The sequence below is a fragment of the Odocoileus virginianus genome, chromosome 15 (assembly GCF_023699985.2).
Source record: "Odocoileus virginianus isolate 20LAN1187 ecotype Illinois chromosome 15, Ovbor_1.2, whole genome shotgun sequence".
NCBI classification, from domain to species: domain Eukaryota; kingdom Metazoa; phylum Chordata; class Mammalia; order Artiodactyla; family Cervidae; genus Odocoileus; species Odocoileus virginianus.
In genome coordinates, this window is record NC_069688.1 from 25,824,334 (window position 1) to 25,851,645 (window position 27,312).

At 39.7% G+C, this 27,312-nt stretch overlaps 1 protein-coding gene across 2 annotated transcripts in view; it reads left to right on the forward strand.

The window, feature by feature from the left end:
* The first annotated feature begins 4,620 nt into the window (after positions 1-4,620).
* Positions 4,621-27,312, forward strand: part of HNF4G (hepatocyte nuclear factor 4 gamma) — a 129,944-nt gene continuing 107,252 nt past the window's right edge. Inside the window, exon 1 of one of the 2 annotated variants that reach the window (XM_070477192.1) lies at positions 4,621-5,011. The gene's annotated coding sequence lies outside the window, so the exon portion shown is untranslated. The remainder of the gene's footprint in view (positions 5,012-27,312) is intronic. The other variant, XM_020898420.2, reaches the window with a different exon arrangement.

Sequence of the window (27,312 nt, forward strand, 5' to 3'; positions counted from 1 at the left end):
TCTTCTTTATGATAAGAGAGAGTAGGGAAGTAGAGAACTTTTAAGATTCTTTTTCTTTCTTTTTCCCTCCAGTTTTTATTGGAATCTTTTTTTTTTTTTTTTTCCTGGTTCGGAATGAGGTAGAAAGAATCAAATTTTCTGGTTTGAACACATGCCTTTCCGTGGAGGGGCCGAGGCCCTGGAAATGTAAAGGGCCAATCTTTGTTACAGAGGGGTTCATTTCAGAGAAGGGTGTGTTCTGCAAAGACAAATAGGTCCCACAGATAGTTGCCAAGGGCACCGAATACATCTTTGCATTACACCTTGAACTAGCGTGTTCATATCACCTCTTTTTTTATTGCATGTACCATAAATGACTGTAAAAGTTTGCAAATCATGCAGAGACCTTGGCAGTCAATACTTCACAGGAAATCTACAAAGAGAGGAGCTGGGGGAAAGAGATCCAGCCTAGCAGTTTTCATTTTTTTTTTTTTTTTTTTTTGGCACAGGAACCCTAGGTTGACATTGAGAATTAGTGAATGTTCGATTTTTGACAGTGTCTCAGTCAGAGGTGTCCTCAGAGCCACTTAATCTGAAATTTTGGTTTTTTCATTTAGATTAACAGGTAATGGAAACACTCCTGTGGCCTTATTTACATGGGTTTACTCTAGGTGCTCATCTGTGATGAGGCCATAAAAGAAAGGACAATTTTTATCTGGGCCAACGTGTGGGCAAGTAGGGCGCCTAGCTGTGGAGGCATTGCCTGCAGCTTTCCCGAAGTCTGTTTTTTAAGAGCCTAGCTCTCCAAAAGAGCCAGGCAAGGGCCTGGAGGTTGCTTTTTAGGCTCTACACTGTGTTGGTGATGCTGTGGCTGGGGGGAACACTAATCAGCCCCCTCCTCCGTGTTTAATCTGCCCATTCTGCGGATTTAGGGAAGGGGAGAGTGTTTGTTTTACCACTTTAAATTCAAGGCATTAAAAATGTGTGCCCGGTGAAAAGTCCGACAAACCAAATACAGACGAGGGTACCAAAGCCCGGGATTCGGAGACAAACTCTGCTACTGCTCCAGGCCGGAGGGGCAGACCTCACTGAAGCTACTATGTAGGGTCGGCGGCGATGAAATGGTTTAGCATCCCCTTTCCCACAGTCGGGAGCCTCGCAGCTTTAAAGCTCCGGCAGTGCCTCGCTTTGGACTGCGCTAGGGACCAAAGGGCTGTGCTTTTCAGGAGAGAGACTGGGTTACAGGGCAGTGAACGGCGGCCGGAGAAAGAGCCCCAGGCCCTACACTCCAAGACAGGATGGCTTTAGACTGTTCCTCTCTCTCACACATACACACCCCACCTCCACCGGCAGCGCCCTCCTCTCCCCAATCCCCGATCCCCACGCCAGTCCCAATGACTGGAATCCTTCACTTCTGATGCAAAAAACATTCAGTGGAGTCCAGGGAGTTTTTGAAATTCTGGCGGAGGCGGCTTTATCCGTTGATTCGCCCCCAGGGTCAAACATAGCCCCAAAGGTTGAGTTGGGGTATGCGCTGAGCTCAGCTCCAGCCTTTGAATTGCCTCTGAACCCCCGTGGCCACATCCCGCCCGCGGTCCTTTACAGCTGAGCGGCTTAGAAGGGGTTCCTGAGCTTTGCCCAATCCAGAGAGGACCGGCAGGTGGAGAACTGTGCGCGTTTTTTAGTTTTCCTTTTTAATCGTAACCCCCGGCGGGGAAGCTTGCGTGCGGGTGGGCGGTCATCGCCGCTAACTGCGCCCTCCCGGGCGGTGGCCGGCTCCAGTGTGGGTGCGACGGCTGTGACACCGGGTCAGCAGAGGTGGAGCACCTGGGCAGGAAGTGGACACCTCCCGTCTGGGGAAGGTTTCTGTGCAGGCGGAGGGCGTGGAGCTGCCCTCGGAAACAGGGCCTCTGGGAGCTGAGATCTGCAAGACCTTTTCCCCGCTGGTTCCGCGCGCCCCCTCCCCACCGCTCTGCCAGAGGTCACAGCTTTCCATTCATACTATCAGAAGCTCTCCTGGGAAAACCCGGAATTTTTATCCAGACGGTTTGGTGGCATTGAGAAGGGGGGGGGGAAATCGTGTAAAAAAGTTGATCAAAGCGAAAAGGAAAAGTGCAGGTTAAACGAGACATTTAACAGGAAAGCCAGGCAAAGAATTTTATGACGCCAATTTGCGGTGTTTAATTTCAGGTTAAAAGCAGATCTGACATAAACACATATGTGTGTGATTTCTCCCTAAATACTGACTATTGAAACAGAACTTTGTATTTCGGAAAACCTTGCCCTGAAAAATTATTCCGATCTCTTCCTTCTCCTGTTGTTCCGCCCGCTCCTCCCCCTGCCATGCGTCAGGGGAGACGACTCTCCATAGAGCACATTTTTCATTCTCAGCATCATAAACCCATGCCATGGAGAATCGTAATAAATTAGTTTCAGGAACAATATAAGTGATGCTCTAAAGCTGGGTTAGTTGACACTGGTTGATTTAGTAAAAACTGCCCAAGCTGTAGCTGAGTCAACCTCTCATACTTTCCTTTAGTTCACAGAGCCACTTATTTGTCTATTTATTTAGTTACCTGAAACCACTCCCTACTTGCTGCGAATGGGAAAGGACTGGCAGTGTTACACTCTTAGAGATTTTTCTAAGTTGAACGGATGTAATGCTTCCTCTGTGCGTTCTCAGTCGCCTGTGACTCTGTGACAGGACTGTAGCCTGCCAGGCTCTTCTGTCCACAGTATTCTCCAGGCAAGAATACTAGAGTGGGTTTTCATTTCCTCCTCCAGGAGATCTTCCCTACCCAGGAATGGAACCCTCCTCTCCTGCTTGGCAGGCGGATTCTTTATCGCTGAGCCACCTGGAAGCCCCAATACTTCCTTTAGATAATAACTAAGTCTTAACAGAGTTTATACTTCCTTGAATGTACTGTCATTTCCCTTCTTATTAGTCAAAATCCTTGTGACAATAAAATTATCTGGCAAAGGTTTTACATATTGTGTCAAAATAATTTTTGATACAGAATATATGATGATCACTTCCTGGTAGATTAGCGATTCTACCACACATGGATGAGAAATTGATCACCCCAAACCGAACCCACTGACATTAGGGATTGTTAGGAGTGAAATAAACGGAGACTCTGGTTTCTCTGCTGGGAACTACAGATGTCAAATGGCATCAAAGTTTCTGAGAACAGGGATGGACAGTTTCTGACTTCAGACTTTTCAGCCTTTTATGGGAACTGTATATTTCTATTTTGGCAAGAATAAGACAACCTACACTCACTATCCAAGTATGTGGAAATATTTTTTGAGAATGACCATGGGCGATCTTTAAAGAACACACCTGTGAAAAATCTGCATAATAAATACACCGGTTAATTGTTATTCTCATGCCTGGGCTGTCTCTGGAAGGTTTCCTGGAGCGGATTTGGACAGAGGGAGGCCTTTCCAGACCTGGTTTGCAGACCACGTGGGCAATGAGACCGAAAGAATGTGTTTTGCTCAAGAAGGTAGACCTAAAGAAAATAGTATATGATCTCTCTTCTTTGTTCTGATTTGTGAAACACCAACTACTTGTTTTTAAAGGAGCCTTTCAGCAAGAGATTCAGAAGGAGGAAACTGAGAAAGTTTAGTAAACCCGATCTAAAAAGAAAAAGAAAAAAAATACCTAGCCCTTTGATCTCCCTAGCATTGTTATTACAGTCTTAAAATAACCGCCACCCCTCGGTCGGAAAAGAAAAACCTTAGGGATTAAGTAACTATTTATCTCATGAAGATAATTACTTGTTTGACCCGAAGTCATTCATTCCTGAAACCACGAAATTAAATTGCTGAAATGTTTTTAAGAGCCACTGCTTCTGGCTCTATCGCTTGGTTAACAAAAACCTGATCCGGATGACCATCGCATCTCGGATGGGTCTGGGCATCACTACTCCAAGTCTCAAGTTTGTGACAGTTTCTAGTGTGTGGGAGAAAGAAAGGAAGTTTTCCATCAGACACATCTGTAAAGAGGTACTAAGTGACCGAAGCCACAGGTGGCGAGGTTAACCGGGAATGGAAAACCGGGCTCCCTCTACTTTCCAGAACTCTGGCGGATCAAGGTGGTCACAAGCCGCAGGGCAGAAGTTAACCCCAGCGGCCCAAGGTGCAGATTAACGAGATCGATGCGGCTTCCCCTAGTGGTGCGACCGCAGTGGTGTCCCTAGGAACCTACTTAATTCCCTTTAATAATACTTCCGGCCCTTTTCTGGACCTCATTGGCTCGGGATGAGAGGAGCATTCTCGGGTCAGCAGGCTTCTCCGCGCTACAGCCTGTCCCGAGGCACTGGCCCAGGGCAGACACCACCCTGGGCGAGGCGTGACCTGGGGCCGGGAGGGAGACTGTGTTGCGCTTGGCCTCAGGCCGGGTGGGGTGGGAGGTGGGGGGGTCCTCAGGAGGCGGGAGGCGGAGAGAGGGAACGCCGGCTCCGATGGTCCAGCCGCCGTGCGCCTCGGCGCTATGGAGGCCTCCGAGAGGCCCGGGGAGAGCCGCTCGGGTCCACGCAGGCAGGGCTCCGGGACTCGCCAGCCCGCCCGCCGCTCGGCCCGGGGCCTTGGGAACCGGGAAACGAGCGCGCCGAGGCGGTGGCGGCCTCGCCGCTTTCAGTTTTCATTGAGGCCGCTGGTTACTGTTTAACATCCCCACCCACGTTTCAGTTTGTTTAGTAAATCGATCGGACGGTGAGAGTCGGGCCGCTGTTCTGTCGCCATTGAGCCGAGCTAGTACCCTCCCAGCATATGGTTTAAAGTCTCTGCTAGCGATCCGGAAAAACAAACAAACAAACAAAACAACATCCTTACGCCTCGTCTCCCCGATCACCCCGCCCCACCCCCACCTTCCACCTCGGCGCTCGCAAACCTCCTTCCCAGGCTGGGAAAAAGTGCGGCCCGGGACCCCCGCAGCCGGGTCGGGTGGGGGGACCTGCCGTCGGGAGATGCGGCGGCGGCCGCGCGGCTACGGCGACGCGGGAGCTCCGGGAGCCGCTCCGCGCAGGTAAGTCTCCCCGCCGCGCCCCCGAGCCCAGCGGCTGAGCCCCAGGCTGCCGTCCCCCGGCCGGGGTCGGACCGGAGGACGCTCGATTCCCCTCCCGCGGCTGCACAGGGGACGCCGCACGGGAGGGGCTGAGCCTTAGGACCCCCTAGGCCAGTCGAGCTTGAAAGGAGATACCCCGAGGCCTCCCACAGCCCGAAGTGCGGGGAAGAAGAAAGGGCCGGAGGTGAGGCAGCGGGGGGGATGCGCCAGCCGGTCACTCAGGAAAAGGAGAAAATAAAAGTTGGATGTTGTTTAGCAGAGGAACTTTCGGTGTCTGTCGGCCAATCACGTGGTTGCCAGGTCTCTGGGGGCTTTGGTGGAGTTTTTTTTTTTTTTTTTTTTAGCCTGGGGCCAGGCCAGGGCTTTGGGATATTCCATAGATCTTGGAGGTTTGTAGGAAGGTGTTTGGCCCTAGAGCATCACTCCAGGCCTTTGCTCCCATCTCAGCCTCTGCCACTTCTCTCTTAGACACATTTTGAGAGTGGGTATCTTCAGGTGATGCCTCTGGGGCAATTATATGAAGAATGTAGGTGTATGTCTTTCTGTCTGACTATACATGTATGTGCGTATATGTATATATATATAATCATTATATTTAATTATATATATACATAATTCAATTTAAATCACCTTAGCTTCCTTTAGGAAGAAATATCCTTTGGAAGCTTGTTTAAACAATGTACAGGTTAAGCAATAATCACTCCTTGTCTAACGGGAATAGCCCAGCACGTGATAAGATCTTCGAATTGAATGTAATGGGCTTCATACCTGATGTGCCGCTCTTCTAAGACTTAATCTAATCAATTACAGGACCCCTCTCCAACAAGCAGTCTGCCTTCAGTCAGCTTTCCTCTGAGGGCAGCCCTAGAGAATGCAGACTACAGCCGCTGTCCACTTCAGGGGATGTCCTGAAAACTAAACTCCTCATAAATAGTAACATTTTCTGCTTTTGTTTTGTTACTTTCTCCTGCTTTTCCGTTCATTTCATATGTATCTTCTCTTCATTGGTACAATACTCTTCCCTTCCAGCTAGCACTAGTTTTTTCATAATAACCTTGTTGTCTCCACCCTCTCAGCACACTTCCCTCTGTTTTCATCTGTTGTGTCAGTCAAGTCACCTGATCTATTTATTTATTGTGTTTGAAGTCAGTGGCCTAGAAGGGTTGGGCTCCTCTCTGGTACCATTTGGGTGAGAAGGTGGAGAAAGAAGGTGGCCAGTGGTGGTAAACTACTTATTTTTCACTTTTCAGAAGTGTAGGTGGAGGGCTGTTTGTTCTCTTCTTCCCATTCCTCCTCAGCTCCATTTATAGGCCTACAAATAGGGAATGTTTTTCATCATGCTTTATGAAGGTATGTGTGTGTTAGTCACTTAGTCATGTCTGACTCTTTGCGAACCCATGCATTAATTGGCCAGGCTCCTCTGTCCATGGAATTCTCCAGGCAAGAATACTGGAGTGGTTTGCCATTCCCTTCTCTAGAATCAAACCTTGCTTTCCTGCATTACAAGCAGATTCTTTACCATCTGAGCTACCAGGGAAGCCCTTTTAAACTAGAGTGTGTCTATTAAGATCTCATAAGTATTTTAGTCTTCAGTTGTCATTATAAGCATATGGGATAGCAGAAATTAATTTGGGGGATGACTAAGTTTTTTTTTTACACTTGCAAATAATAATGCAAATAATAACTTTGCGTTCCCTGTTTCTTTCGAAAATACTTGTTATTTTCTTTGAATTCTAAAAGTACTACTTGCTTATAAAGCAACAAGAAAATTATAGTAAAATATAAAGTGAACCCTCTTTCCTATCCATATGTGTTGTTGATTTGGTATGGTAGTGGTGGTTTGATCACAAAGTTGTGTCAAATTCTTGCGACCCTGTGGACTGTAGCCCACAGTCTCCTCTGCCCATGGGATTTCCCAGGCAAGAATACTGGAGTGGGTTGTCATTTCCTTCTCCGGAGGCTCTTCCCAACCCAGGGATCAAGCCCTGGTCTCCTGCATTGACAGGTGGATTTTTTATCACTGAGCCGTCAGGGGTTCCCTCCCATGTATAACCACAGGAATCTTTCATTATTTCAAAAAACTGGATAATGGTTCATTTATCAGTGTTCTGAAATTTGCTTTCTTTTACTATTTCTCAAATATTTCTCTGTCAGTATATGAAGATTTCTTTTTAAATGTAACTGCCTAATGTAACCAGCCGACCGATATCCCCCAGAATATTCACTTGGATTTTCCAGTTTCTTACTATTACAAAGAGTGATGCAGTGATTATCTGTGTACATTGTCTCTGCAAGAATACTACAGAAGATTTATTCTGAGAAGAGAATTACCAGTTCTAGGGGGATGTTCACTTTAAATTCGATGGATATTGTAAAGACCCTTCCTAAGTATCCACAGTGTGGTTACCTTACTCTTGCCAACACTGGATAATAGCAATCTGTTTAAAATGTTGCCAGTCTGATTGTTGAAAAGTGGATTTCTCATTGACAGAGTTGGATATTTGGAAATTATATAACCAGTCCCATAACATCTAACTTGGAGAGCTTGAGAATTTTGCTTTGAAAATATAGTAATAAAGTGGAAAAGGAATTAAATACATTTTAAAATGTCACCTCATTTTGAGCTTGTAAAAGAAGCCACTCTATTAGTCACTATCCATTTACTGAATGGCTAGAGATACTGGTGAATGCTAAGTGAGAATTTTGATGTTACAAACATGTGACTCTGGTGAGCCTAATAGTTGCTGTTGTGATTGTGTGGCTCTTGACTTATGTGTTTGCTACCTTTGTAAGAGGATCCACATCCCTAGAAATGAAACATAATTTTAAGTGAGATGTTGTAGTTTGGAGTCCTTAGGAAATTATACATGCAAACAGAACAACTGAGTGTACAATAACACATCATTGTACATGCATACATACATCCTTGCAGAATTGCTCTGTCTACTCTCCCCATAGAAATTTTCCCCTATTGGTATTAATCAGCTCATACATAGACTCATAAAGGGCTTCACATATGGCTTCCTCTTACACTTGGGAGAACTATTTAGGAATCTTAATAATATATGTGTTTTTTGCTGAAACTTACTGAATCCTTAATACGTGTTACATATTGTTCTAAACCATTCTTATGAATTTTTTTCTCTTACATTCTTTAAACAAATCCATGCCCCTAATACTAATATTCTCCCCATAATCAGATGGGGAAAATGAAGCAGAGAAATTTAAAAACTTGACTAAGGTCACACATCTACAGAGGATAAAACTGGGGATTCAAGTCCAGGCACTGTGAATCTAAGCCGTGGGAGTGACCTTGGCACCTTCAAGAAGACCTCACTTGTTCACTGCACAGGACTGCCCAGCTGTAGGGGGCATGAGGAATGATGCCTTGATTAGACCCCACAGACCTTGTCATGTCTCCTTGTTCTTGACCAACTATTCCTGGGGGAAAGCACTTCTAGGTCACAGAAGTCTGTAGGAACAGCAACAACCTTGCTCCAAGTATGCATATTTGCATGTTTATATAAGTAACTTTGAAACTCAGTACTATCTTACCCATTCATCATGGATAACCCTTAAAGAAAATCTTTCCCTTTGTGATATGAACTTCCTGTTGTTGTTGTTTAGTGGCTAAGTTGTGCCTGATTCTTTGAGACCCCATAGACTGCAGCATGCCAGGCTTCCCTGTCCTTTACTATCTCCCAGTTTGCTCAAATTCATGTCCACTGAGTCAGTGATGCCATCCAACCATCTCATCCTCTGCTATACTTGTACTTCCTACCTTGTATTTAATACATAAGGAGACAGAATGCTGTCTATACAGGAGAATTAGTTCATAGCTTCTGATATTGTGTTGCTGTGAAAACCTTTGATTTTTATCAAGATGACCTTATGGAAAAGGCATAGGGAATTAATTTTTTTCTTTTTTTGTGATTCTCTTAACATTTTGGGGAACATGAAGGTCTTTGAGGATGACCACCTCATGGGATGTAAGCCTAGAGAGACTGCTTTGTTGTCACATAGGGATGCTTCTATTCCTGCCCAGCCATTTACTAAAAGGGGGACAAAAGCTGGGGCAATTGGGCAAGTTAAGCTCTTTGAAGCCTAGTTTCCTCATTTTTGAAGTATATGTGATTATAACCATCTGTCTCGTAGAATTGATATAATGATTATATATTTAATAATACATTCAAACATTTAGCCCAATGCCTGGCATATACTAGGTACCTGACATGTATTCTGTGTTGCTGTTATTGTTGCGATAGAATGAGATAATTCATCTACAGTGCTACTTGATTGTTGTTAATAAGTTAATAAGTGTCACCCGCTTTTATTGACCCTCTCTCTAAAGGGATTATACATAGGGCCTTCCCAGGAGGCTCAGCATAAAGAATCTACCTGCCAATGCAGGAGCCACAGGAAATGTGGGTTCAATACCTGGGTTGGGAAGATCCCACCGAGGAGGAAATGGCAACCCACTCCAGTATTCCTGCTGGGAAAATTTCATGGACAGAGAAGCCTGGCAGGCTACAGTCCATGGAGCTGCAAAGAGTCGACACAACATCAGTGACTGAGCATGCACACAAATTGCATAATACTTCAAGAGTTTTATGGTGGCCTCTGTACCCCTTTGCCAACCCCTCTAGTAGGCCTCAGAGATGAGTGATGAATAAGAGACGTAGTCCCTGAATTCATGAAGTGTTTAGGTAAACAGTGTAGACAAGGAACATCCTGAGTATATAGTTCAGTGGTTAGAAAATGGGCTGAGGAATTATCAAAACTTTAATGCAAATTTCAGTTTTGCTCCCTGCCAGCTGTATATCCCTGTGTGTTACTTTTCTGTGCCTCACTTTAAATAGTTTTAAAGTAAAAATAACTGTCTTTATTCTTAAAGTATATGTGGATTAATTCTTTTATTACTTAAGTCAAGCATTTTATTTGTTGAACATTTGACCCTTTCTCTGCACTCTATTTCAATATAGAAAAATCACACTTATAGATGATAGTGAAAAATTGTTATAGATATCTAGATAGTGAATTCACATCTCATTTAAAAGTATCTACTGATACCACCATCTGGGTCTGGTAATTTAGTACTTTTTGAATATTTTTAATCTTTGAGTATTGTTCCTCTCGGCTTGCGTACTGTTTGTAGTTTGTGTGTGTTCTTGGTCAGATTATGGAATCTGTCCCAGTATTTTTTTTTTCCTTTTGCTTTTCTCGTTTCTGACGTTATGGCTATAGTTTGCAAATAAACTCTGTATTTTAATTTAAATGGAATGGAATTATATACACTGTACTAGATACCTGGAATAGGGGCATAAATAAATCAGTGTCCCCACTCTCAAACACAGATAATCTACTTGGAAAACAAACACCTATAAGCCTCTATAACATTGGGTGATAACTCTTGTATTAGTACAGTAAATAGAAATACCATGGAAAATGGAAACACAAAAGATGCATTTAGTTTGAATGTCCTAGAGAGATTTCATGGAAGAATAAGTGATTTTCCGATTAGCTCTTGCTGAATAGAGAAGAGTCAGAAAGGGGTTTGGGGCAGAGGAGATTACATTTGAAATAAGTGGAATGGCAAGAAATGAACAGGGGAAGGAGCACTGGGCCATTCTGACGATCCTAAATGTGGATAACAAAAGTTTGAGCTACGTCCTGTAGGTAATGGGGAGCATCAAAAGTCTATAAGTAGGTTGAGTTAGGAAAGCTTTCTGTCTCCTTTTTCTTTCTTAAAATTGATTGGCAACATTTTGGAGGCTGGATCAAAGAGGCACAGATAAGAAACAGGAGAATTGTAGGAAACTTTCTCAATTGCCCACTGGAAATGGAGATATGAAGAGGATAAGGTAGACTTGAGAGATCTTTTGGAGCTCTTTCAGTTGACTTTAAGAACTGTAGAATAAGGAAGATGAGACAGTATGAAGGATTGAAGCAGACCTTAAATCTTTAGGATTGTACAGGAAGCTTTGTTTTGATAATGGTCATTATAGATTTGTAGTTTTTCAACTATTATAGTCCTAAAAATTGTCCATATTTTAAAACCTAACTTGTATGGCAAAACTAAACCTCATTCGGCCATTTGAGCCAGATTGTCAAGTACTCAGGAAGAAGATTATTTCTCTAGTTTGTTCTCTTGTCTAGAAGATTTGTTTCTCTAGCAAAGGCACTACTATTTTTAATGTGAATTTTTGCAGCAACCAACTATTCTCCCTTCCTGATTAGTCTTAACTCCATGATAGTGGTTAGAATGATACAGAGAAAACAGGTCTGACATTGTCTTTTTTCTTCTACTTAAAACCATTCATTCAATTCCTAATACCCTTATCATGAACTCCAAATGTGCTTATATCACTGGACCCTGTGTAACTTGGTCTGTGATTTCCACTCCAAGCTTCATGTGTCTTTTCTTGACATCTCTTACTTTAGTTTTTAGCTGCAATGTCTTCTATTTCCTCAAAGGTATTATGCTTTGCACCTTCAAAAGTGCTGTATCTATTGTTTGGAAAACTCTCTACCATTGTCATCATCATTTCCCTCCCTGCCTTCTAGTCACCTTCCACCTTTCTTGTGGGTCTTTGCTTAAATACCACCTTTCCTGACCTCCTGCCCCAATATACCAATTTAATTCTATCTTGTTCTTTCCCTATCATATTTACCAGCTTCATCACATACTGTGGTTGCAGGATTGATGATGATTCTCTTAGGCTCAAGTGTTAGACCTCTGAGAATAAGAAATATGTTATTCTTGCTCACTTCTTTATTTGGGTATTTAGTTGAGGTTTAATGAGCTTGTGTTCACTAAATGAATGAGTAGCTTTAATGGAGATTATTGTTCAGTTGCTAAGTCATGTCTGACTCTTTGTGACCCCATGGACTGCAGCATGCCAGTCTTCCCTGTCCTTCAATATCTCCTGGAATTTGCTTAGATTCATGGCCATTGAGTCAGTGATGCTATCTAACCATACCATTCTCTACTGCCTCCTTTTCCTTTTGCCTTCAGTCTTTCCCAGCATCAGGGTCTTTTCCAGTGAGTTGGCTCTTCACATCAGGTGGCCAAAGTATTAGTTACTCATCTTCAGCATCAGTTCTTCCAATGAATACTCAGGGTCGATTCCCTTTAGGATTGACTGGTTTGATCTCCTTGTAGTTCAAGGGACTCTTGAGTCTTCTGTAGCACCACAACTCAGAAGCATCAGTTCTTCAGTCTTCAACCTTCTCTGTCGTCCAACTCTCACATCTGTACACGACCATGGAAAAAACCATAGCTTTGACTATACAGACCTTTGTTGGCAAAGTGATGTCTCTGCTTTTTTTAATACATTGTCTAGGTTTGTCATAGCTTTTCTTCCATGAAGCAAGTGTCTTTTAATTTCGGGCTGCAGTCACTGTCCACAGTGATTTTGGAGCCCAAGAAAATAAAGTTTGCTGCTGTTTTCACTTTTTCATCATCTATTTGCTATTAACGAAAGAGACTGGATGCCATGATCTTTATTTTTTGAATGTTGAGTTTCAAACCAGCTTCTTCACTTTCCTCGTTCACACTCATCAACAAGCTCTTTAGTTCCTCTTCACTTTCTGCCATTAGAGTGGTGTCATCTGCATATATTAGGTTGTTGATATGTCTTCCAGCAGTCTTGTTTCCAGTTTGTGATTCATCCAGATAAGTGTATTGAGATATAATTTACATTCAGTAAAACTCATCCTTTTGAACCATATACTTCAATGAGTTTTGGCAAATGTATGCAATCGTAAAATCACTGCCAACCGCCCTGAGGATGTAAAACCTTTCTGCAAGCCCCTCCTCCCTATTCCCTTATCCTCTTTCGAAGTCAACCCCCTCCACCTCTCCCCAGCAACTACCCATGTGATTTCTTTCCTTAGGGTTGCCTTTTCCAGAAAATATAAATAGAATCATATAGTATGTGGCTTTTTGTTCACTTGATGTAATAATTTTGAGATTCATCCATCTTGTTGTGCATATCCAGGAATAAAGGAGTAAAGCTTATTCCTCTTTAAAGAAACAGATTTATGAGGTACAATTGGCATATAATAAATTGCACACATTTAAAGTGCAGAATTTAAAAAGTTTTGATATGTGTATCTATCCATGAAATAATCACCTTAGTAAAGACAGTGAATACAGCCAACATCACCAAAGGTTGCTTTGAGCTCCTTCAGAAGCCCTCCCTCCTGTTCCTTCCTGTCCTCTGTCCTGAAGCAAATACTCATCTACTTTCTGCCTTTGCAAATTAGTTTTCATTTTCTAGACTGTCTCATTCTTGGGATCATGGAGGATTCTTTTGTGTCTTCCTTCTTTCACTCAGCATTATTATTTTGATATTTGTACATTTTGTTGCATCTATCAGCTGTTCATTCTTTTTAAGAAATATTTTTAACTGAATGGCATAATGTTGTATGGCTATGCCACAATTTGTTTATTCATTCACCTATTAATAAACATCTGAACTGTTTTCAGTTTTTGGTTCTTACAATAGAGCTGCTCTGAACCTTCTTTTAAAAAGAGTTTGTGGGGATAAATGCTTTCATTTGTTTTATGTAGTTGCCTAGCAGTATAATGGCTAGATCTTATAGAAAAAACAGGTTTCCACAGTAGTTGTACCATTTTATGTTCCCATCAGTAATGCTTGAGTTCCAGTGTCCTCACATCCTTAAGAATACTTGGTTGACCAGTCTTTTAATTTTAGGTATTCTGAACAGTGTCTGATGAGATTTCGCTATGGTTTCAATTTACATTTCCCTGATGACTAGTGATGCTGAGCATCTTTTCAAGAGCTTAGGTACCATTAAGCTGCTTTCTTTGGTGGTTCAAACCTATGCATCTGTGCCCGCCCCCCCCTGCTCCCTACCCATCTTTTTGTTATTTTATTTATTTATTTTGACAGTGCTGCATGGCTTGTGGGATATTAGGTCCCCTACCAGGAAACAACCCCGATTCTTGGGAGTAAAAGTATGGAGTCCAAACCACTGGACAGCCAGGGAATTTCTCCTACACCCATCTTTTTAAAATTGAGCAATTTGTCTTATTATTATTGAGTTGTAAGAGTTCTATGTATATTATAATGATAAGTCCTTTTTCAGATATGAGATTTTAAAATATTATCTCCCTATATGAATTTACTTTTATACAAGGGATAGGATTTGACTGAAAGAAGAGAAGAATAAAGGATATTTTAGTCTTAAATAGGAATAGCGTTGTTTTTGTGGTTACATGAAGCTCCAGTGTAAAACAGAAAAAGATGGTAGAAAGTAAGTTCACAAAAGTGAGAAGAAACCTGAAACTGAGGCTTTTTGATGTCATACTGTGGAATTTAGACTGTGTGTGTGTGTGTGTGCACTCACACTAATAAATGTCTGTACAATAACAATGTTGATAATACTTGAACTTCACAGTTTATATAATTCTTTCATATGCAGAATTTATAATGTTTCCATCTACATTATTTGTCTTGTGACAAATATGAGAAGACCCTGAGACTTGGAGATAAGTGTACACAATGTTAAATACGGGTTTTGGGGTTTTGAGCAAATTTTTTTTGGCTTGTGTGTGTGTATACATTTAATGTGTGAAAGTGATAGCTGCATTGATCTGCAGGGACAGGTGAACACTTACAGTGTTCAGTGTTCAGACAGGGAGGGACAGTGTCCTGCTGAGCTCCCGTAGATGATACAACAGACCCTGATAGAGGTTGGGGATTATATAATTGTAGTGTTAATATTTTGAAAATGACCATTCACAGTTACTGTAGAATGATTTGACAAAACTGCCAAAATCTCAGAGGATTTTCTAGATTCTGTGAATATTCTTTTAGCTGTCCTGATTCTAACTGAATAAGGTATTGCGTTTGCCTTACAGGTGTAGAAGTTAATTTGCCAAGGGAAAAAAAGAAACAGTCTAATCAAGTTCTTCATTTTTGAATTTTAATTTTTTAGTTTCTCATGAGAAGTTCAAAGATAATGGAAAGTTCTCAAACATAATCCTCTCACTCCATATGTTCTATTCCCATTGTCCTGCTCCAGGCTTTGCCGTCTTTCCCTCTGCAGCTCAGGTTTGGTTTCTTCTGCCTTGTAGATGTCCATCTTCTCATTGTGGTCTTCCCTTCCTGAGTGGTGGTGTCTTAATCTGTTCTCATAAGGAGAACATCTCATATTGGATGAATGGAGGATGCGCCCATGGGAACTCATTTTATCTTAACTACTCTTTCAAGGGGCTTCCTTGGTGTCTCAGGCAGTAAAGAATCTGCCTGCAGTGAGGGAGGCCCAGGTTCCATGCCTAGGTCAGGAAGATCCCCTGGAGAGCAGGGCATGGCAACCCACTCCAGTATTCTTGCCTGAAGAATTCCGTGGACAGGGGAGCCTGGCAGGCTACAGTCCATGGGGTCACAAAGAGTTGGACAGGACCGAGTGACTGACACTTTCACTCTTTAAAGCTCCATCCCCAAATACAGTTATAGTCTGAGGTACTGGAAGTTGGGACTGATAAAGTTTGAGGGCTGGGGAGATACAATTCAGTTCAAAGCAGCAGGGTGACAAAATATTTAGTTTTATTGTAATCTTAGATATTCAGATCTTCCTTAAATATTTTTGTTTTAGTCTCTAAATTAAATCAGCTGAGTCCAAAACCCAAATCGTTTATGTTGATCTCTAAAAAGACTTCCTCTCTCTACACTTCCTCTCATCTATGCTCTGGTCCTTTAATGTCTCCTCCCTTTTGAGCAGTCCCTCTGGCCAGGACAAATGGCACATATTGGCGTGACTTAAGGTAATATCCAGAGTCAGTGGATAATATATAGAAAGAAAAATATTCTCTGAATAATCTAGAGATATGTTTGATATTTAAAAAAAATATATTCCTATATCTTTCATATGTTCATACTATTTCCACATCTTGGCCTTTGAATAATGGGTGTGTTTGGGTTAAATAGCCATAGAGGGAAGTCCTCTGGGTGTGCATGTCTATGTCACTGAGACTCTCAGAAGTCAAAGAACAAAGCCAAATTAAGCTGAATTTCAATGCAGGGCAGATAACATGTTTGCAATTTTGGAAAAATATTTTAAATATATCTTTCATTCAGACTTATTACTCCCTACTGGGTCTAGGACATTGTGTAGGCATTTATGCCTCACCTTAATTTGGTTATATAAAAGCGTGGAAATTATACAAAAGTATATACAATAATTCAGAGACTGCTAAACTGTGTATCTCTTGAGTTAATGGAAAAGAGACATACAGCAAAGCACCATTCATGCTGATAGCAGAAGTGCCAAAATGTCAAACTAATTTTGAGGGATGCTCTCAATGGTCCAGTCTCCTCTTCCCTGGTTGTAAGAGATAAACACATTCAGCCTTTCAGGTTCAAAGGGGCAGTTTCTGCATTTGAAGTTATGCATTAAACAGATTGTTTCAGAATTTCTCAGATAGAGTCCAAACAACTCAGATTGCAGTAAAAGCTCTATGATTCACTCTCGCAAAACTTTAATTTCACTGACAGTTAACTGCAAATCATGGGCGTTTAGAACAGTGTGTTCACTACGGTGAGTCTATTTTAAAATTGTGAAAGATTAGTTGTACTATGTCTTTAGCCAACTTGCAATAAATATCTTAGGGATAGTCAGTTCATTGATTTACAGAAAACTATCTGTCCTGGCATGGTATGATGTGTATAAAGCACTTCAGTCAGAGGGACTTAGATAGTAGACTGAGCTACTGAGTAACACTTGACAAGTTAAACTTTTTGTGCTTTATTTTGCCCATTTCTAATCTAGGATAATAGATCAACTATCATCGGGTTCCTGAGAATCTTAAATCAGACAACATATATAAGATACCACTCAGCACCATTTTCTGGTATTTGTGAGTGACTTAATAAATGGACATGCGTAGGTGCTAGGTTGCTTCAGTCACGTCCAGCTCTTTGCGAGTGGACTGTCATGGGTAATCTTCTTAAAATGTAAATGAGAACACATCATCTCCCTGCTTAAACCCATCCAGTTGGTTTTCCATTGTACCAGAAATAATATGCAGGCTCTTTTTTGTCCCTTTGAGACTTTTGAAGTTCTGGGCTCCTCCTGTCTTTCTCATTCTTACCTCTTGCAACTCTCAACTCTCTCTTACTCCTTCGGTTCTAGCCACATCCAGGTTTTCTCAGTTTTTAAAAAATGTCAAGTTATTTTTTCATCTCAGGGCCTTTGCCTTTTGCATTCAATACTCCTTCCAAACTCACATCCACCTCCCACACATTAACATCACATGACTGTCTTCAGTCTTTACTTTTCAGTTTAAATTTCGCCTCCACAGAGAGGTTTCTTGGAGTTTCCTCTGATTTGTAAACGTGCCTTCTTTCATATTTCTTGTTGATTGGGGATAATCAATCAGTTCAGCTGGCTGGGAGGTCTTAGCAGCAGAAGCCTAAATGGACATTGATACAAAGGGTAAGACAAAAGGCTAGGAGAGCAAGAGAAGAAAGGCAATCTGGGCACTAAATATTAAATGAGGTTAAAAAAGAAATCTGACATTATTCTATATATAACTTGAAAACATATTTCATGACATAATTTTTTTATATGTTTTAAGATATAATTATTATTAACTGCTAGAGTTTAGAACTCTAAACATCACTCTGTGTAGAAATGTAATGCAACCCCATGTGTACTATTAGAAGTTTCACCTTGCCACATTACAAGTAAATAGAAATAAGGGAGAGTAATTTTAATAACCTCTTTTATTAAACCCAATTTCCCAGGTGGCCCAGTGGGTAAAGAATCCGCCTGCAAAACAAGAGACACAGGCAACAAGGGATGCATCCCTGGGTCGGAAAGATCCCCTGGAGGCGGGAGTGGCAACCCACTCAGTATTCTTGCCTGAAGAATCCCATTGACAGAGGAGCCTGGTGGGCTACAGTCCATGGGGTCGCAAAGAGTTGGACACGACTGAAATGACAGAGCACGCATGCATGCATCCAAAGTATAATATTTTCAACATATAATCAATATAAACGTAAAGTTAGGAGGTATAGTTTGCATCGTTTTTCATAGTAAGCTATTGATTTCTGGTGCATTCTTTAAGCTTGTAGCACATCTCAGTTCCCACTAGTCACAGTTCCAGTGCTCAGTGGCCACATGCTCCGTGGATGGTCAGTGCATATTGAAAGCTTATTCAAAAGAGATTACCATCCATACTCCTCTTTCATCATGTGGGAGGATTTTTTAATTTAATTTTGTGACAGTCTAACTTTGAATTGTTGGGCTTTTTTGTTTGTTTGTTTGTTTTTTAGATTAGATACATCAGCTTTCTGTTTTCAAAGACTTCTTAATAAATTTATGAGAAAAATATTGTCTCACCTTTCTGGAAACACAAAACCTATCACTTCTCTCTTCATCATGTTTGAAGAGAAGTGAGAAGTACAGTTGACGGGGGTTAGTTTACACTGGAGAGCTGATGATGCTGCCAGATGCTCTGCTACTTGTAAGATTTAATCGTGAAGCAGTTGACATGAGAATGGCACATGCCAGGGATCGTCCAAGTGGAGCAGGCATCATTTTCACCCAAGGGCCAGTGGTCACCAGAGTACTGGGCTGCATCCCAGAGATTGTGCTCAGTAGGTCCGGGGTGGGGTTGAGAATCTCCATTTCCAGGTGCTGCTGCTGCTGCAGCTGGTGGAGGCTGTTACTGGCAGAGGTCACCTCACCCTCCCCGCCACCCTCTTCCCCTATCCATCCTGCCCCACAATTGCCCTGAGCAACACTTTTCATTTCTTCCTTGGCTGGTGATGCCAACCCTGAAAACTTTGTTTCTGTTTGTGTGGAGGTGGTGGGGAAGGGCCTGGGGGTGATGGTGGATGGAGGAGGTCACCTATCCATTCATAATAATGCTATATTCCACTTGAAGAAACAGGGGCAAAAAGAGCCCTCCAGGGGAGGCAGGGGAGAACCAAGGACAGATTTCAAAAAGGAAACTCTTAATGAAACAGCACTAAGATCAGGGAGCTGCACAACCTATCTGTGACGATTGCTTGTATTTACCTCTTTTGCTTTGAGAGGTGGGGAGCAATATCTATCTTCTATGTCGAGATGATAGACTTTTACTGAAGCAATAATAATTCTGTTAAATGAATACTCAACCCAAAGTCTAATATTTTTCTCGTTGTTTTTCTAGTCATTCTAAGTTCCAAATCCTAAATTAGCTTTGAGGCTCACATGGAAGTAGTACCATTGTTTATATGAAAAGAATAATGCTTGTACTATGTTATGTTGAATTTCTACAAAGCTGCAATTGTGTGAGTCAGACCTCTGTGAATTCCAGGTAAAATTAGTGTGAAATTTCTGCGTGATGAGAAAAATTATTATTAAACTAAATATAACCTTGATAAAGCCTATGAATTTGAAAAAGAATTTAAAGGCTAAATGTATCTTAAAAAATGAAGGGAAATTAATCTTATCTCTTTACTCTCTGAAAACTTTAATTTTTCTGTTGCATTATTTAATCCTTACTGAGCTCTTTTTATTGGCATGCATTGACCTAAATGCTTTGCCAGCATTAACTCATTTAGTCCTTGTAATGACCTAATGATTCTGTTATTATTGGTCTTATTTTACAGATAGATGTTACACAGTCAGTTAGCAGGGATGATATTCTGAAATTCCTAACTGATGTATTATGCCCTCCTCTCTTTGAGATTCAGCTGTCTTAATTTGTTCTTTTGAGACATGGTCCTCTCTTCTTGATCTTCCCCGATTCTATTTATATCCGATTAGAAACTCCAATACTTTGGCCACCTCATGTGAAGAGTTGACTCATTGGAAAAGACTCTGATGCTGGGAGGGATTGGGGGCAGGAGGAGAAGGGGATGACAGAGGATTAGATGGCAGGATGGCATCACTGACTCGATGGACATGAGTTTGAGTAAACTCCAGGAGTTGGTGATGGACAGGGAGGCCTGGCGTGCTGCAATTCATGGGGTCGCAAAGAGTCGGACACGACTGATCAACTGAACTGACACATACATTTGAAATTTTTCCTGGAATTTTTTCTCTTTCACATCATTCAGTACTTTTACTTCCCTGTGTGTCTCCTCTGTGCCATTCAGCTTTTCTGAAAGTATAATTCCCCTTCTTTTTCCTTATATCTGTCCTTTACTAATATTTTACCTTAATTAATTCTGGAAACTCTTCAATATTTTTCTACTCACTCTTAATTATCAAAACAGAATAATAATGACATTCAAGGGCTTTTTAAAAATGAAATTCAAATCACCCACCCACTATTCAGTGCATGCACATTACTTTTTTGCATGTTAATGTCCAATCTCCTGTACGTGTTTGTGGAGACACATACATTTTGTATTTACCCACCAGGAGGGATTTGTGTTTGGGTTTTTTCAGTGATTAGTGGATTAATTTTTTTCTTCTTTTTAGAGCAGTCCTTAGAATTACCTTTGTAGTATCTTAAAAAACTTCTGTTACTTTGAAATAATACAGTCTACTTAGCCATTTTCCTACTGTTGAACAGGTTCATTTTATTTCCTGTTTGCAATTTTGTAATGAATGTTTGTGCATGAACACAGCTTTTTAAACAAATGATTATTTCTGTACTATTAATTTATATGTTAATTTAAGTCAACGAGTCAGCCTTTTTCTAGTTTTTGATACATAATGTTAAATTGCTTTTGCTTTTAACTGAAGATTTTTTATTGAGTTGTAGCAAATCTTAAAGTGTATGCTCAATTTTTTTACATATGTCAACTGTAACCATTACCATCTTAAATAGGATTTTTCCAGTTTTTGAGAACTGTCATTAGGCTTCTACTCAGGCATAGATTAATTGTGCCTATTTTACTGTGCATTGTGTATGTTGCTTGTTCTTCTTTGTTTTTCTATTGTATGCCTTTGGATGAACATACAACAGTTTACTAAGTCTATTATTGATGGGCATTTGGGTTCTCTTCAAAAGTTTCTGTTACTACAAATAAACCTGCCTTAAACACACTTTATATGCCTTTTGTTGGACCTGAGCCTTCATTTCTGAAGGGTATATTCCCAAGAGTGAAATTACTGATCATCAAGGATATTACCTTCTTAAAGTTTAAAATTTATTTAAGATACTAGTAAACTATTTCTATATTATAAATTGATCAGAATACTATATTATCATACAAAAGGAAGAGAATTATTTAGGAAAGCAGTAACAGAACTGAGTCTAGATGGTTTGCCACCGTCGTTCATTGATGGCAAAACTTAGCAAGTTTCACTTACCGTTGATGATTCCTTTTCTTCCTGTATTAATTTAATCATACATGAACCTGTATATCTGTTAGCTCATGAAATGAATATCTAAACTGTTAATTTTTTTTTCTCCTGCCTGTGCAGCATGTGGGATCTTAGTTCCCTGACCAGGGATGAAATCCATGGCCCCTGCTGTGGAAGGGTAAAGTCTTACCACTGGACTACCAGGGAAGTCCCTAAACTGTTAGACTTTTATTTCTGTTACTATTTTTATTGAGATGTAATTGATGTATAACTATCATTACTGTATTGGCTGTAAATACCCTTCTGTTCTTCTTGGGTTTTGCTCATGCCATTGTGTCTACCCAGAATCACACCGTCAGTATTCTGTTTGTTTCTCCATTGTGCTCTGTGTTACCACTTCACACCTTTTAAGTACTGACTGCCCAGCAGCAATTGACAGGTAAGTATTTGTCTATGTTAATAAACCCAGTGAAACCATACCCTTGCACTTTGTTTAATGTAGAGTTCACGTGAATTGTTCAGGTAGACACAGCATACATGGAGACTGCCACATATAAATCCTGAGTTTTATTGGGTATTAGTGAGCATGATTTTGAAAACATACTTTTTATGTAAGTAGGGTTATGAGAACAATAAATTTTAAAGAACTTAAGCTATTCTTACCAATTTTATATTCTGCTCATCTTATAGTCAAATTTTCTCGAAGTGATTCTGGTGATTCTTTTATATCGTCTCTGAAAATTCCGAATCAGGAAGTCAGTGCAAAAAATTCCTTCAGCACAGGCTTTATGCACTTTCACTAAGCAGCTTTTATTTGTTAGGGTGTGTCAGCCATGAATATCTTCTCTCTGTGACACCCAAATTATAGTGACGGTTTGGAACTTAATATATCGTTGAGGTGCAGGCCACACAATGTTTCCATTATTGCAGTTCTTATTTATTGGAAGGTAAAAGAATGTAAAGAGAAAACAGTAGATGGGAAGTGATAAAGATTAAGTGCTGTGGAACACTCTGACACTGATCGAACTGTGTTAATGTTTATTTTAGTACTCCGGAGTATTACAGTCTCTTGTTCAAACTCCTTCATGTAAAGCTATTTTCAAGCTTGTAGGGAGGGGGAGGGTCATCTTTAGGGGGAGGGGAGCTAGTAGGAGAGAAAGGCAGTGATTTATTTTTAAAATAAGACAAAAATCAGATTTAAACATTTTAAAATCTGTGTTTTCTTTTCCAAACTGTTAAGTGATTTTATTGTTGAAATAAAAGCTTTAGAGTTAATGTTTTAAGATATTGCTATTACATGAGAAGTGAGGCAATAAAAAGTAATTATTTTAGGACAGTTTTATCAGCAATTTACAACATGCCACATACTGGCTGTTCTCAGGTATTTCCGTAGTCATGTTCACATTCTGGTTCTTAGTATCAGAAAGAACCTTTCCTTCTGATCAGTGAGTGGGTGTTGACACTGAGCATCTAAAAAGCATTCAGATTCTCACTGTTGGAACAAGGATGTATGAAATTAAGAATATTTTATCATTTAGTATAGTACCTAACACATAGTGGATGTCTCAATAAATATTTGATTAATTAATGACTATATTTGGGATATAAGAAAATATTTGGAAGGTTGACCATTTAGATAATAGCAGGGCTATATTGAAAAGAATGTAGAAAATAAATAAAACTTACATAACACTCCAGTGAATGCATAGTATGGCATATAACTCACACTTTACCAATTTAGGGGAACTCTGAAGGTTTATGTAGCACTTTAAGCCATCAGTTCTTTTCCTACCCATGTACTCCAGACAAGCTCTTGCTCATATAAATGAGTCATGCACACCAATGCTTAATAGCAGAAATCAACAAACAATGTTGATGTCCATCACTAGTACAACAAATAAAGCACTGCCTCATACAGTGGAATGCTATATTTTAGTAAAAATGAATGAATTAGAGGTACACCATCAACATGGTTAAATCTCAGAAACATAACAAAGAAGCAAATCAGAGAAGGATGTGTTGAGTATGGTTCCTTTCACATGATTTCAAAAGCAAGAAAATATAAACACTTTCTACATAACACATAAATGTTAATATTATTAATTATAGTCTGTAAAGGGAAGAGTTAGAATAGTGATCAGAATTCCAGTTAATGCTTAGTTACTTAGTATATACTAGGCAGTTGGGTATATGTTTGGAGAGAAGCGCAAATCAGGTTTTCAGACTGTCGGTGTTCTCTTTCTTCATTTGGGTATTGTTACTCAGAGTTTCATTTATTATTAATATTAATGAATGGATTATATGCATAATTATTAATAACATTGATTTGTTTTTAATATTAATACATGAATTATATACATGCTTCCTTTTCTAATACATTTTACAATCAAAATAAAATAAACTGTTTCTTAGAGACTGTTGTGTGTTAGGCAATATCCTAGTATCCTGGAGCTCTCAGCTAGAGTAAAGGTAGACATTAATTCAATAATTGCAGTTACTCTAGGCTTACTGAATAAGAAGTATGTGGTGCTAAAAGACTGAAATAGGTGATGTGATCTAATCAAGGAAGTGCAGAAAGGGATTCATTGAGAAAGAGAGAATTGAGCTAATATCTAAAAGCTAAGTCAAAGTTAATGTGGAGAAGAAGGAAGGAAGGTAAAAGTATCCTTGTAGGGAAACTGATACAAGCAAAGGCTTTTGGGTGCAGGAAGAAGCACTGTGAATATGAAGATAGAAAGGACAATCGTTGTAAGTGTTGCAAAGGGAGAAATGAGTATTGTGAAGAATATTACTCAAGAGATATGTAGGTGTCAAAACCAGCATCTTGTAGATAATATTAAGGCTTTTGTTTTTCTCAGAGTGAGGAAATTGAGACGTTTTAAGTAGCAAGATGATGTGAACAGTTTTACGTTTTGAATATGTCACTGGCTGCAGTTGAATGACTGTTCAGTCGCTCAGTCGTGTCTGACTCTTTGCGACCCCATGGACTGCAGCATGCCAGCCTTCCCTGTCCTTCACCATCTCCCGGAGCTTGCTCAGATTTATGACCATTGAGTCGGTGATGTCTGATTGGCTGGGAGCAAAAGTAGATATGAGCATGTGTTAGTTGCCCAGTCGTGCCTGACTCTTTGCGACCTCATGGACAGTATAGCATCAGGCTCCCCTGTCCACGGGGTTTCCCAGACAAGTACACTGGAGTGGATTGCCATTCCCTTCTCCAGGGGATCTTTCTGACCTAGGAATCACACCCCGGCCTTCTGCATTGCAGGCAGATTCTTTACCATCTGAACCACCAGGGAAGCCCAGATATGAGCGGATCAGCCCAGAGATATGTTGGTCCCAAGTAACACATAGCTTGGATGAAAGTGCTGGTAGGGAAGATGAGAAGATAGAAATTGATTTCAGAAAATTTTTGAGGACAAATGTAAGGGATTTGGTAATGAGTTGGATATGGGGGGTGTGTAGGAGATACTTCAAAAATGATTTCTGAGTTTCTAGATTGCCTAAATGAATGGCTGGTGGTACCCTTAACTGAGAGAAGGAATATAGGAAGAAGCTACAGGCTACATTGTTTATTTAGATTTGTACAATTGTATTTTAGACTTCTGAGAGCAGATAGTGATCTAATTTAGACTTTCAGAAGTATGTTTCTATATTTGTATTATGTCTTGAACTGAATTTTCAGTATGGTGTAAGACCAATTTTTTTCTCTCTTCTTTTTTAGATAACAGACAGAAATATATTAATATAAAGAAAGTCCTTATTATCTCCTTTCTTTCATTTTAATTTCCAACCATCACCCATAGGGATCTCAGACTTAGATTCAATATAGGAGAGGATTATTGGTTCTTTGCTGCTCACCATGATTAAAATAATACCCTCTCTCAGTACTGAAGGTAGTAGTGTCTAATGTTAGGCTTGTCCCAATATTGAGGAATATCTTGGCATTTCATGGAAGTGTGATAATTTGAAGGGTAGCTCTATGTTGTTCCCTCTGAAGAGCAAAGGGTAATCAGTACCAAAAATATGAGTTTAAGAAAGAAAGCTACATCATAAAATTTCATTGTTCTGATTTTCAACTGGAAAATCCTGTGATTTTCAACTGGAAATCCTATGGTTATTCTTTGATTTCTGACAATATGGTAGATTATATGTCTAGAGAAACCTTCTCATTGATAAAAACAAAAATGCCAGACAGAATATATTTTTCTTTCTTTCTTTGATTTTTTAAATTATAAATATAGAGTCATCATTTAATTAACTGGCTACTATATGTTATACACTGGATTAAATGCTTTCTATATATAAATTTTTAATTTTTTAAAATTTATTTTTATTGTTTTATTTTCTCTTCAATTTTTATTGAGCTATAGTTTACATTCATCACGAAATGATGACAACAAAACATCTAGTGACCATGTATCATCTCATATAGATACAAAATAAAAGGAAAAATAAAAGCTGTTTTTTTCCCTATGATGCAGCTCTTAAAGCAACTTTCATTATAACATGCAGAAGTATCACTTATATTAATTATTTTGTACATTATATCCCTAGTAACTTATTTATCTTATAGCTAAAAGTTTGTAACTTTTGACCTTCAGACCTATATATAATACACATAGATATATAGTTCAGAAAAAATATATGTATATTTAAATTATTTAATTGCATAGCTGAGTTGGTGGGAAAGTAAGGGGACTTCTCAGGGTCCATGAACAGCATGAAATCACAAATCAGGAAAAGTAAGCAAGCATTGAAACAGACATTTTTCTTGGGGATATTTGGCAATTCCTCATGGAAGTTCAGGATTTAAGGGAGCATTTTTTGATAAGCAAACAAACAGCTTTGGCTGGCAAAAATTGGTAGGTTAGACTGGAAATCCTCTGCATAAATAGGATCTTTAGAAGGTAACTCTTACTGTGAGTTAAATTAAGCAAATAAGATAGAGAGAGTGAAAGAGAGAAAAGAGAAGAGATAGGGAGTGTGAGCAAGCAAATGCTATTGAGAGAGTGAGAATAGTTAACTTTCTTAGTCTTGGTTCTGAGTAAAGTGGAAGAAACATAAAGTTTTAACAGAATGAAATTCCTAACCTTACCCTTACGTAATTCAGGTTCACATGTAACCTAAAAACATCTAAAGATATATTTCAGTGTTAAGGTTGGTCATAGCCCTATATACTTGGTAGAAGCAAGCAGGAAAAGGAGGAAAAGAAAAAAATTTAAAACAAAGCTTTAATTCCACAGATAAAATTTCAAAGAGCTTGAGATTGCATTAAAATATAATCACTAAGTAATTAGAAGCAACTAATCCAAAAAGATGGTAGCTATTGGAACTTTTATTTATAGAATATAAACTAACTATATTTAAAATTAATTATGTTTAAAATAGAAGATAGATCTGAAAATGTTTACATAGAATATAGGACAGAGAGACAAAGCTAGAAAATATGAAAGAGACTTTAAAAGATAAGGAGGATAGAAAGAGAAAGTATAACACATCTAGTTGGAGAATCAGAAAGATGGAATGGAAAAAATAGGGGTGAAACAATATTCAAAGGGATGATGGATGAAATGATTTTTGAATTAATGAAAGTCACCAGTTTTCATATTCACAAAGTAAAACATACATCAAGCCAATTTTACATTATAGTATTATAACCACAGAACACCTTGATATATTGTGGTGAAATCACCAAACTTTGTGCAAGGTGAAGAAAGGAGAAAAAAAGTGAAGAGAAAAACATTGGGCAGTAATAGGTGGTAGAAACACATCCAAATGTATCAATGTCACAACAAATATAAATGGGTTAAAATTTCTAGTTAAGAGAAATTATCAGGCACAAAACAAAACCCATGGGAGGAAATCTCAGTTCTATTGTTTATGGAAATATTCCTAAACTAAAGAATACAGAAACTGTTAAAACTAACAGAGAAAGAAAATTCTAAAGCAAAAAGTATTGCTCTATGTAGTAGATAGCCTCT